The following is an 11,470-nucleotide window of genomic DNA, read 5'->3' on the forward strand; positions in this document are numbered from 1 at the left end:
GGCTCCTCGGCTCGGCTCGGCTCCCTTCGGCTCCTCGGCTCGGCTCGGCTCCCTTCGGCTCCTCGGCTCGGCTCGGCTCCCTTCGGCTCCTCGGCTCGGCTCGGCTCCCTTCGGCTCCTCGGCTCGGCTCGGCTCCCTTCGGCTCTTCGGCTCGGCTCGGCTCCCTTCGGCTCCTCGGCTCGGCTCGGCTCCCTTCGGCTCCTCGGCTCGGCTCGGCTCCCTTCGGCTCCTCGGCTCGGCTCGGCTCCCTTCGGCTCCTCGGCTCGGCTCGGCTCCCTTCGGCTCCTCGGCTCGGCTCGGCTCCCTTCGGCTCCTCGGCTCGGCTCGGCTCCCTTCGGCTCCTCGGCTCGGCTCGGCTCCCTTCGGCTCCTCGGCTCGGCTCGGCTCCCTTCGGCTCCTCGGCTCGGCTCGGCTCCCTTCGGCTCCTCGGCTCGGCTCGGCTCCCTTCGGCTCCTCGGCTCGGCTCGGCTCCCTTCGGCGCCGCCCTCCCCGTGACGGCGCCTGCCCTTCCCAAGATGGCGCCGCCCTCGCCCCCTCGGCTCTGACCTAGCCAGCGTAACCCTCGTCCCCTCTGCTTTCTCCGCTCCGCATCAGCTCAGTGTAGACTCTGCTGCTCTCTGGAGTTGTTTTGTCCCTGCTGCAGGACTCTGCCACGGGTCTGGGGGTGGGCAGCAGCGAGGGGGCGGGGGTGGGTGTCGATTTGCCGCGGTCAGGAGCAGTCTGCTCCCAGTTCACGAGCTGTTCTCCTGTCTCTCCCAGCTCTTGCAGGCTGACCCCAATACCCCCAGACTGGCCCAGCGATCCCAGGGTGAACCCAGCACCTCCCAGTCTCTGCCAGTGCTCCCGGGAACTGCAAAATCCCTCTCCAGTCCTCCCAGGAACGCAGTGAGTGACCTCCTGTCCCATGCGGTGCTGCCAGTAAAACCTCTCCGATCCCATTCTTGGTGACCTCGCAGCAACAACAGTGCTCCCAGGAACTCCAAGATCTCCCTCAAGGGCTCCCAGTACTGCAATGTGTTCTCCCAGTCTCCCCCAGTATTTCCCAGTCCCTTCCCAGTTTGTCCCTGTCCCTCCCAGCTTGTCCCAGTCTGTAACAATCGCTTTGCTATCCCTACCAAGTCCCTTCCCACACTGTCCCAGTCCCTTCCCAGTCCCTTCCCAGTTTCATTCCCAGTCCTTTCCCACTGCATCCCAGTCCCTTCGCAGTACTCTCCCATTCCCAGCCAAGTCCCTTCCCAGTTTCCTTCCAGTCCCTTCCAATTTCTCCCACTACCTCCCAGTTCTTAGTCCCTTGCCAGTTCCCTCCAGGTCCTTTCCAGTCCATCCCATTCCCACCCAGTCCCTTCCCCGTCCTATCCCAGTCCATCCCACTCCCTCCCAGTCCCTTCCCATTCCCTTCCCAGTTCCCTCCCATTCCGTCCCAGTCCTTCCCAGTCTCTCCCCCCCCATTCCTGTCCCTCCCAGCCCCTCCCATTCCCTCCCCGTCCCCTCCCAGTCTGCCCAGTGCCCTCCCAGTCATTCCCAGTTCCTCCCATTCCCTCTCAGTCCCCTCCTGGTCCATTCCCAGTGCCCTCCCATTCCCTCCCCGTCCCCTCCCATTTCACTCTGGTTCTCCCAGTGCACTCCCAGTCCCCTCCCACTTTGTCCTACTTCCCTCCCTGTCCCTTCCCAGCCCCTTCCCAGTCCCTCCCACTCCATCCCAGTCCCTCCCATTCCCTCCTGTTCCACCCAGTCCCTCCCACTCCCCTCACTGTCCCTTCCCAGTTCCCTCCCAGTCCGTCCCAGTGCCCTCCCCATACCTTCGCAGTCTCTTCACAGTTCCCTCCCAGTTTCACCCAGGCCCTTTCCAGTCCCTCCCAGCAAGCTCCCAGTCCTGCCCTGTCCCTCCCAATTCCCTCCCAGTCCACCCAGTCCCTCCCACTCCCCTCCCAGTTCCCTCCCAGTTTGTCCCAGGCCCTTACCAGTCCATTCTCACTTTCCTCCCTGTCCCCTCCCAGTCCCTTCCCAGTGCACTCCCAGTCCCTTCCCAGTGCACTCCCAGACCCCTCCCATTCTCTTCCAGACCCCTCCCATTCTCTTCCAGACCCCTCCCATTCTCTCCCAGTCCCTCCAAGCCCCTCCCTGTCCATCCCAGTCCCCTCCCGGTCTGTTCCCATTCCCTTCCCAGTGCCCTCCAAGGCCCTTCCCAGTCCCCTCCCAGTCCCTTCGCATTCCCCACCCAGTGCTTTCCCAGTCCTTCCCAGTCCCTACAAGCCCCTCGCTATCCATCCCAGTCCCTTCCCAATCCCCTCCCATTTTACTCAGGCCCTCCCACTCTCTTCCCATACCCTTTGCAGAGTACGCCATCCCCTCCCAGTTCCTTCCCAGTCCCATCGCAATCCCCTCCCAGTCTCCTCCCACTCTGTCCCAGGCCTTTCCCAGTCCCTTCTTAGTTCCATCCCAGTCCCCTCCCAGTGCCTTCCCGGTCCCCTACCAGTTTGTCCCAGTGCCCTCACTGTCCGTTCCCAGTCCCTTCAGAGTTCCCTCCCAGTCACCTCCCAGTTTCTCTCTGTCTCATTCCAGTCCCCCCCCAGTCCCCTGCCAGTGCCCTCCAAGTCCCCTCCCAGATTGTCACAGGCCCTTCCCAGTCCCTTCAAAGTTTATCCCAGTGCCTACTCAGTTCCATCCCAGTCCATCCCACTCCACCCAGTCTCTCCCACTCCCCTCTCAGTCCCTTTGCATTACCCTTCCAGTTCCCTCCCACTTCCCTCCCAGTCCCCTTCCAGTTTGTCCCAGTCTCTTCCCAGTTCCCTCCCACTCCCTTCCCGGTCCCTTCCCGTTCCCTTCCCAGTTCCCTTCCCAGTCCCCTCCCAGTCCACCCATTTCCTCCCAGTCCCTTTCCAGTCCCTTCCCAGGCCCTCCAAGTTTCCTCCCACTCCCTCCCGGTCCCCTCCCAGTCCTTCCAAGTGCCCTCCCAGGTCCTCCAAGTCCCCTCCCACTTAGTTCTTGGCCCGCCCTTCCCAGTTTGTCCCTGTCCCTTCTCACTCCCCTCCTTGTTCTCTCCTTGTTCCCTCCTTCTTCTCTCCTTGTCCTTTCCATGTCCCTTCCTTTTCCCTTCCCAGTTCCATCCCAGTCCCCTCCCACTTAGTTCCAGGCCCTTCCCTGTCCCTTCCCACTCCCCTCCCTGTCCCTTCCCACTCCCCTCCCAGTCCCTTTGCATTACCCTTCCAGTTCCCTCCCACTTCCCTCCCAGTCCCCTTCCAGTTTGTCCCAGTCTCTTCCCAGTTCCCTCCCACTCCCTTCCCGTTCCCTTCCCAGGTCCCTTCCCAGTTCCCTTCCCAGTTCCCTTCCCGTTCCCATCCCAGTCCCCTCCCACTTAGTTCCAGGCCCCTCCCTGTCCCTTCCCACTCCCCTCCCTGTCCCTTCCCACTCCCCTCCCTGTCCCTTCCCACTCCCCTCCCTGTCCCTTCCCTGTCGCCTCTGTGTTGCTTCCTTGTCCCTTTCTTGTCGCCTCCTTGTCTCCTCCGTGTTGCTTCCTTGTCCCTTCCTTGTTCCATCCCAGTCCTCTCCCATTTTGTCCCAGGACCTTCCCAGTCCCCTTCCAGTCCCCTCCCAGTCCACCCAGTTTCTCCCAGTCCCTTTCCAGTCCCTTCCCAGGCCTTCCAAGTTTCCTCCCATTCCTTCCCGGTCCTTCCCAGTGCCCTCCTAGGTCCTCCCAGTTCCCTCCAAGTCCCCTCCCAGTTAGTTCCAGGCCCTTCCCAGTCCCTTCCTAGTTTGTCCCAGTCCCTTCTCAGGTCCCTCCCAGTCCCATCCCAATCCCCTCCCAGTCCCTTCCCACTGCCCTTCCTTGTGCATTCCCAGTTCCCTCCCAGTTTGTCCCAGGACCTACCCAGTCCCTTCTCAGTCCCTCCCAGGCCCTTTCCAGTTCCTTCCCAGGCCCTCCCATTCCCTCCCAGTTCCCTCCAAGTCCCCTCCCACTTAGTTCCAGGGCCTTCCCAGGCCGTTCCCAGTGTCCTCCCACTCCATCCCATTTCCCTCCAGTCCACCCACTTCCTCCAGTCCCTTCCCAGGCCCTCCCAGATTCCTCCCATTCCCTCCCAGTTCCCTCCAAGTCCCTTCCCACTTAGTTCCAGGCCCTTCCCAGTCCCTTCCCAGTTTGACCCAGTCCACCCATTCCCTCCCACTCCCCCCCACTCCCTTCCCAGTCCCTTTCCAATACCCTCTCACTCCCCTCCCGCTCCCTTTCCATTAGCCTTCCAGTGCCCTCCCAGTCGCCTCCCAGTTTGTCCCAGTCCCTTTCCTGGTCCTCCCAGTTTCCTACCAGTCCCTCCCATTCCCTCCCGGTCCCCTCCCAGTCCACCCAGTTCCTCCCAGGCCCCTCCCAGTCTCTTCCCATTCCCTTTCCAGTGGTCACCCAGTCTTTCCCAGTGCCCTCCCAGTCCCTCCCAGTGCCCTCCCATTTCACTCGGGTCCTCCCACTTCCCTCCAAGTCTGCTCCCAGTGTGTCCCAGTCCCTTCCCAGTGTGTCCCAGTCCCTTCCCACTTTGTCCCAGTCCCTTCCCAATCCCCTCCCTGTCCATTCCTTGTTACTTTCCAGTTCCCTTCCAGTCCCCTCCCAGTTTGTCCCAGTTCCTCCCAGGCCCTTTCCCGTCTCTTCCCAGTCCCTCCCGTTCCCTCCCATTCCCTCCCAGTTCTTCCCAGTTCCCTCCAAGTCCCCTCCCAGTTAGTTCCAGGCCCTTCCCAGTCCCTTCAAAGTTTATCCCAGTGCCTACTCAGTTCCATCCCAGTCCATCCCACTCCACCCAGTCTCTCCCACTCCCCTCCCAGTCCCTTTGCATTACCCTACCAGTTCCCTCCCACTTCCCTCCCTGTCCCCTTCCAGTTTGTCCCAGTCTCTTCCCAGTTTGTCCCAGTCTCATCCCAATCCCCTCCCTGTCCCTTCCCAGTCCCTTCCCACTCCCCTCCGTCCCTCCCCAATTCCCTCCTTGTCTCCTCCTTGTCCCTTCCCAGTCCCCTCCCAGTCCACCCATTTCCTCCCAGTCCCTTTCCAGTCCCTTCCCAGGCCCTCCCGGTCCCCTCCCAGGTCCTCCCAGTCCCTTCCCACTCCCCTCCCAGTCCCTTCCCACTCCCCTCCTTGTACTCTCTTTGTTCTCCTTGTCTCCTCCTTCTCCTCTCCTTGTCCTTTCCATGTCTCTTCCTTTTCCCTTCCCAGTTAAATCCCAGTCCCCTCTCAGTTTGTCCTAGGCCCTTTCCAGTCCCTTCCCAGGCCCTCCCAGTTTCCTCCCACTCCCTCCCGGTCCCCTCCCAGTTCTTCCAAGTGCCCTCCCAGGTCCTCCAAGTCCCCTCCCACTTAGTTCCAGGCCCTTCCCTGTCCCTTCTCAGTTCCCTTCCCACTCCCCTCCCTGTCCCTTCCCACTCCCCTCCCTGTCCCTTCCCACTCCCCTCCCTGTCCCTTTCTTGTCGCCTCCGTGTTGCTTCCTTGTCCCTTCCTTGTTCCATCCCAGTCCCCTTCCAGTCCCCTCCCAGTCCACCCAGTTTCTTCCAGTCCCTTCCCAGGCCCTCCAAGTTTCCTCCCACTCCATCCCACCCCCTCCCATTCCTTCCCGGTCCTTCCCAGTGCCCTCCCAGGTCCTCCCAGTTCCCTCCAAGTCCCCTCCCAGTTAGTTCCAGGCCCTTCCCAGTCCCTTCCCAGTTTGTCCCAGTCCCTTCTCAGGTCCCTCCCAGTCCCATCCCAATCCCCTCCCATTCCCTTCCCACTGCCCTTCCTTGTGCATTCCCAGTTCCCTCCCAGTTTGTCCCAGGACCTACCCAGTCCCTTTTCAGTCCCTCCCAGGCCCTTTTCAGTTCCTTCCCAGGCCCTCCCATTCCCTCCCAGTTCCCTCCAAGTCCCCTCCCACTTAGTTCCAGGCCCTTCCCAGTTTGTCCCAGTCCCTTCTCACTCCCTTCCCAGTCCCTTCTCACTCCCCTTCCCAGTCCCTTCTCACTCCCCTTCCCAGTCCCTTCTCACTCCCCTCCCAGTCCCTTCTCACTCCCCTCCCAGTCCCTTCTCACTCCCCTCCCAGTCCCTTCTCACTCCCCTCCCTGTCCCCTCCCTGTCCCCTCCCTGTCCCCTCCCTGTCCCCTCCTTGTCCCCTCCTTGTCTCCTCCTTGTCCCCTCCCTGTCCCTTCCTTTTCCCTTCCCAGTTCCATCCCAGTCCCCTCCCAGTTTGTCCCAGGCCCTTTCCAGTCCCTTCCCAGGCCCTCCAAGTTTCCTCCCACTCCCTCCCGGTCCCCTCCCATTCCTTCCAAGTGCCCTTCCAGGTCCTCCAAGTCCCCTCCCACTTCGTTCCAGGCCCTTCCTAGTTTGTCCCTGTCCCTTCTCAGTACCCTCCTTGTCCTCCCACTCCCCTCCCAGTCCCCTCCTTGTCCCCTCCTTCTACCCTTCTTGTCCCTTCCTTTTCCCTTCCCAGTTCCATCCCAGTCCCCTCCAATTTGTCCCAGGCCCTTTCCAGTCCCAGGCACTCCCAGTTTCCTCCCACTCCCTCCTGGTGCCCTCCCAGTCCTTCCAAGTGCCCTCCCAGGTCCTCCAAGTCCCCTCCCAGTTAGTTCCAGGCCCGTCCCATTCCCTTCTCAGTTCCCTCCCACTCCCTCCCACTCCCCTCCCTGTCCCTTCCTTGTCCCGTCCCTGTCCCTTCCCACTCCCCTCCCTGTCCCTTCCTGGGTCCTCCCAGTTCCCTCCAAGTCCCCTTCCAATTTGTCCCAGGCCCTTCCCAGTCCCGTCCCAGTCCCTTCCTGTCCCTTCCCAGTCCCTTTGCACTGCCCTCCTTTTCCCTTCCCAGTTCCCTCCCAGTCCCCTCCCAGTTTGTGCCAATCTCTTCCCACTCCCCTTCCTTGTCCCTTCCCAGGCCCTCCCAGTTCCCTCCCACTCCATCCCAGTTCCACCCATTCCCTCCCGGTCCCCTCCCAGTCCGCCCAGTCCTTCCCAGTGCCCTCCCATTCCCTCCCAGTCCACTCCCAGTTCCCTCCAAGTCCCCTCCCAGTTTCTCCCAGGCTTTTTCCAGACCCTTCCCAGTACCCTTCCAGTCCCTTCCATTCCCTCCTGGTCCACCCTGTCCCTCAAACTCCCCGCACTGTCCCTTCTCAGTTCCTTCCAACTCTTTTCCCTGTCCCTTTTACATTCCCATCCCAGTGCCTAAGCAGTCCCCTCCCAGTCCCCCCCCAAGTCCCTTCCCAGTTTGTCCCAGTGCCCTCCCTGTCCCTTCCCAGTCCCTTCCTGTCCCTTCACTGTCACTTCCCAGTCCCTTCACAGTTCATCCAGTTCCCAAACCAGTCCCCTCCCAGTTTGTCCCAGTCCATTCCCATTCCCCTCAGTTCCCTCCCCATCCATCCCAGTTCCTCCCATTCCATCCCAGTCCCTTCCATGTCCCCTACTAGTCCCTTCCTAGTTTTCCCCAGTCCTTCCCAATCCCCTCCCATTCAACCCATTTCCTCCCAATCCTTTCTCAGTCCCTTCCCAGTCCTTGCCAGTCCCTGCCAGTTCCTCCCCAGTCCCTCCCAGTCCTGCCCAGTGGCCCTCCCACTCCCCTCCCAGTGCCCCTCCCAGTCCTCTTCAAGTCCCTTCACAGTCCCCAACCAGTCCCTTCCCCATCCCTTTCCAGTTCCCTCCCAGTCATACATGCACTACCTGGCAAGAGCCCTGGTGGACAATTGGAAACAGTAGCATCCCCACTGGGAACACTGGGAGACAACTGGGAAACAACTGGGAGCACTGGGAGCATGACCCAGGAATTCCCAGTACCCCCCCTCAGTCCCCCATTTCCCTCCACAGCCCTTTACAGCCTCCCAGTCCATTCCCACTATGTCCCCTCCCTGTCCCTCCACGTCCCCTCCCACACTGTCCCACTCCCTTCCCAGTCCCCTCCCAGTCCCTCCCTGTTTATTCCTGTCTCTCCCAGTACCTCCCAATCCCTTCTAGTCCTATCCCAGTATGGGAGGAGACCAGTAGGGACCAGGAGGCACTGGGAGGCATACCTGGACCAGCTGGAGGCATTGCTGGAGCCCTGGGACACAACTGGAAGCAGCAGAAACCCAACTGGGAGCACTAGGGGTCCCTGGGAGGAACTGGGAGACAACTGGGAGAATCTCCCCATGACCCCCAGTGCCCCCCTGAGCCCCTCCAGACCGCCCCAAAGTCTTTCCACAGTCTCTGAGTTCTTCCCAGTGCCATGTAGAGCCCTTCCCAGTACCTCCCAGTTAACCCTTAGACTTCCCCAGTGTCCCCTCACTCCCCCCCAGTAACCCTCCCTACCCCAGATCCTTCCACAGCCTCCCACAGCCCCCCCCAATTCCCCTCCAGAGCTGTTAACAGCCTCCCAGTCCTTCCCACTATTGTCCTGAGCCCTTTCCAGTACCCTCCCAGTCGTTTTCCAATTCCCTCCCTGATCCATCCCACTCTATCCCAGTCCCTTACCAATCCCCTCCCTGTCCCTTCCCAGTCCCTTCCAACTCTTTTCCTTTCCCATTCCCTTCTTAGTTCCCTCCCAATCCCCTCCCACTGGCTCCCCACTCCCCTCCCAGTCCCGTCGCAGTGCACTCCCAGTCCTTCCCAGTCTCTCCCAGTTCCCTCCCATTCCCATTCCACTACACCCCGTTGCTCCCTGTCCTTTCCCACTCCCATCCCAGTCTCTTCCCAGTGCCCCCCCAGTCCATCCCAGCCCCTCCCACTCCATCCCAGTTCCTCCCATTCCATCCCAGTCCCTTCACAGTCCCCAACTAGTGCCTTCCCCATCCCTTTCCAGTCCCCTCCCAGTCATACCTGCACTACCTGGCAAGAGCCCTGGTGGACAATTGGAAGCAGTAGCATCCCCACTGGGAGACAACTGGGAGCACTGGGAGCATGACCCAGGAATTCCCAGTACCCCCCCTCAGTCCCCCATTTCCCTCCCACAGCCCTTTACAGCCTCCCAGTCCATTCCCACTATGTCCCCTCCCTGTCCCTCCAAGTCCCCTCCCACACTGTCCCACTCCCTTCACAGTCCCCCCCTGTTTATTCCTGTCCCTCCCAGTACCTCCCAATCCCTTCTAGTCCTATCCCAGTATGGGAGGAGACCAGTAGGGACCAGGAGGCACTGGGAGACACGCCTGGACCAGCTGGAGGCATTGCTGGAGCCCTGGGACACAACTGGAAGCAGCAGGAACCCAACTGGGAGCACTAGGGGTCCCTGGGAGGAACTGGGAGACAACTGGGAGAGCACTGGGAGTATCTCCCCATGACCCCCAGTGCCCCCCTGAGCCCCTCCAGACCGCCCCAAAGTCTTTCCACAGTCTCCGAGTTCTTCCCAGTGCCATGTAGAGCCCTTCCCAGTACCTCCCAGTTAACCCTTAGAATTTTCCCAGTATCCCCTTACTCTCCCCCCCGTAACCTTACCCCCACCACAGGTCTTCCACAGCCTCCCAGTACCTTCCAGTACTGTCCTGAACCCCTCCCAGTGCCTCCCAGTCCTTTCCCAGTCTGGGAGGAAGATGGTAGGGGCTGAGAGGCACTGGGAGGGACTGGGAGCCATACCTGCAGCAGCTGAAGTCAGTTCTGGAGCCATGGGAGACAACTGGAAGCAGCAGGAACCCAACTGGGAGCAACTGGGAGACAACTGGGAGAGCACTGGGAGCACTGTGAGTATCTACTCATAACCCCAAGTGCCCCCCTCAGCCCCTCCACACTGCCCCAGAGTCTTTCCACAGTCTCTGAGTTCTTCCCAGTGCCATTCAGAGCCCTTCCCACTACCTCCCAGTTAACCCTTAGACTTTTCCCAGTGCCTCCTCACTCCCCCCCAGTAACCCTCCCCCCCAGAGTCCTTCCACAGCCTCCCAGTACCTCCCAGTACTGTCCTGAGCCCCTCCCAGCCCTTTGCCACTCCCTTACCGCTCCCTTTCCAGCCTGGTTCCTCTCCAGCTAGTCTGACCCCAGCCTGTAGCAATGCCTGGGGTTGTTGTGGGAATGTGTAGAACCTGGCACTTGCATGTGTTCAATATCATGCCCTTGGACTCTGCCTGGAGGAAAGCAGAAAGTATGTATGGAAGGTTTCAGGACAGGAAAGAACAACAGGCTGCTGACGACGGAAGAACGGTCTGATGATAAAGAAGAGCTGACTGCAGTAAACAGCCTGAAGCGCGAGACAGAAGGATGCTCGCCTCCGTGCCGGAGAAGCTCAACCTGCTATGGGATGAAGATAATAATGGAGAGCTGCATATCAAAGGAGAAAACTCAATTAGCAGCAGTGGTGCAAGAATGCCAGGGAATTGCTTAGCCTGCTTGATTTTTCCTACATACACTGCTTGTTCTGTACCACTAAACAATTGCTGCTTCACCAACCAGGGAGTCCATGCATGCTTTCCAAACTCTGCCCATCTGTCCAGCCTGTCAGGGTCCCTCTGCTGAGCTCTCCTACCTTCCAGCAGATCAACTCCTGCCCCCAGCTTGGTGTCATCTGCAAAGTTATTGATGATGGACTCGCTCCCCTCATCCAGATCATCAATACAGATATTGAACAGGATGGGACGCAGCACTGATCCCTGGGGGACACCACTAGTGCCCGGCTGCCAGCTGCATGTGGCACCATTCACCACCACTCTCTGGGCCCAGGACTCCAGCCAGTTCCTAACCCAGCACAGAGTGCTCCTGTCCAGGATGTGGGCTGTTCTGCTTGGCCAGGTGGTTGTTGTGGCAGACAGTGTCAAAGGCCTTGATGAAGTCCAGGCAGACTACATCCACAGCCTTCCCCACACCTACCAGGCAGTCACCTGGGCAGAGAAGTAGATCAGGTTGGTGAGGCAGGACCTGCCCCTCCCACCAAATCTTTGCTGGCTGGGCCTGAGCCCTTGCCCATCCTGCAGGTTTGCTGTGATTGCCCCCAGGACGATCTCCTCCATAGTCTTGCCAGGCACTGAGGTCAGGCTTACAGGCCTGGAGTTCCCAGGTTCTTCCCTCCAGCCCTTCTTGTGAATGGCATCACACTGGCAGCTTCCAGCCACCTGGGACCTCTGTGGTCATGCAGGACTGGTGGCAAATGTTGGACAGTGGCTTGGAGCTCATCTGCCAGAGCTCTCTGCCCTGGGATGGATCCCATCTAGTGCCATAGACTTGTGAGGGTCCCAGTGGTATCCCAGTCCCTCCCAGTTCTTTCCCAGTCCTTCTCAGTCACATTTTTCTGACAGCTCTTGGAAGAACATTTCTGTACAGGTGTTCCCCAGGGCTCCTCAGCTGCTCATAACTCAACAATCTTGGAGGGGAATAAAACCCATGGAAAGCTGAGCGTGAAGTGACAAAGCAGGCACCGCCCCCCCCCAGGGTGGCACCGCCCCCCCCCAGGGTGGCACCGCCCTTCCCAGTGTGGCACCGCCCCCCCCAGGGTTGCACCGCCCCCCCCAGGGTGGCACCGCCCCCCCCAGGGTGGCACCGCCCCCCCCAGGGTGGCACCGCCCTTCCCAGGGTGGCACCGCCCTTCCCAGGGTGGCA

The 11,470-nt window shown here is 60.6% G+C and overlaps 1 long non-coding RNA gene across 1 annotated transcript; it reads left to right on the top strand.

Annotated features, from left to right (window-relative positions):
- The first annotated feature begins 617 nt into the window (after positions 1–617).
- Positions 618–9,848, top strand: LOC137450781 (uncharacterized). Its single transcript, XR_010989636.1, has 3 exons — positions 618–656; positions 760–885; positions 9,397–9,848. It is a non-coding gene; the product is annotated as an uncharacterized lncRNA (long non-coding RNA).
- Positions 9,849–11,470: the final 1,622 nt, after the last annotated feature.

Source organism: Melanerpes formicivorus, unplaced genomic scaffold, assembly GCF_026170545.1.
Source record: "Melanerpes formicivorus ecotype bairdi unplaced genomic scaffold, bMelFor1.0.p_v2 SCAF_37, whole genome shotgun sequence".
In the NCBI taxonomy this organism is placed as follows: Eukaryota; Metazoa; Chordata; class Aves; order Piciformes; family Picidae; genus Melanerpes; species Melanerpes formicivorus.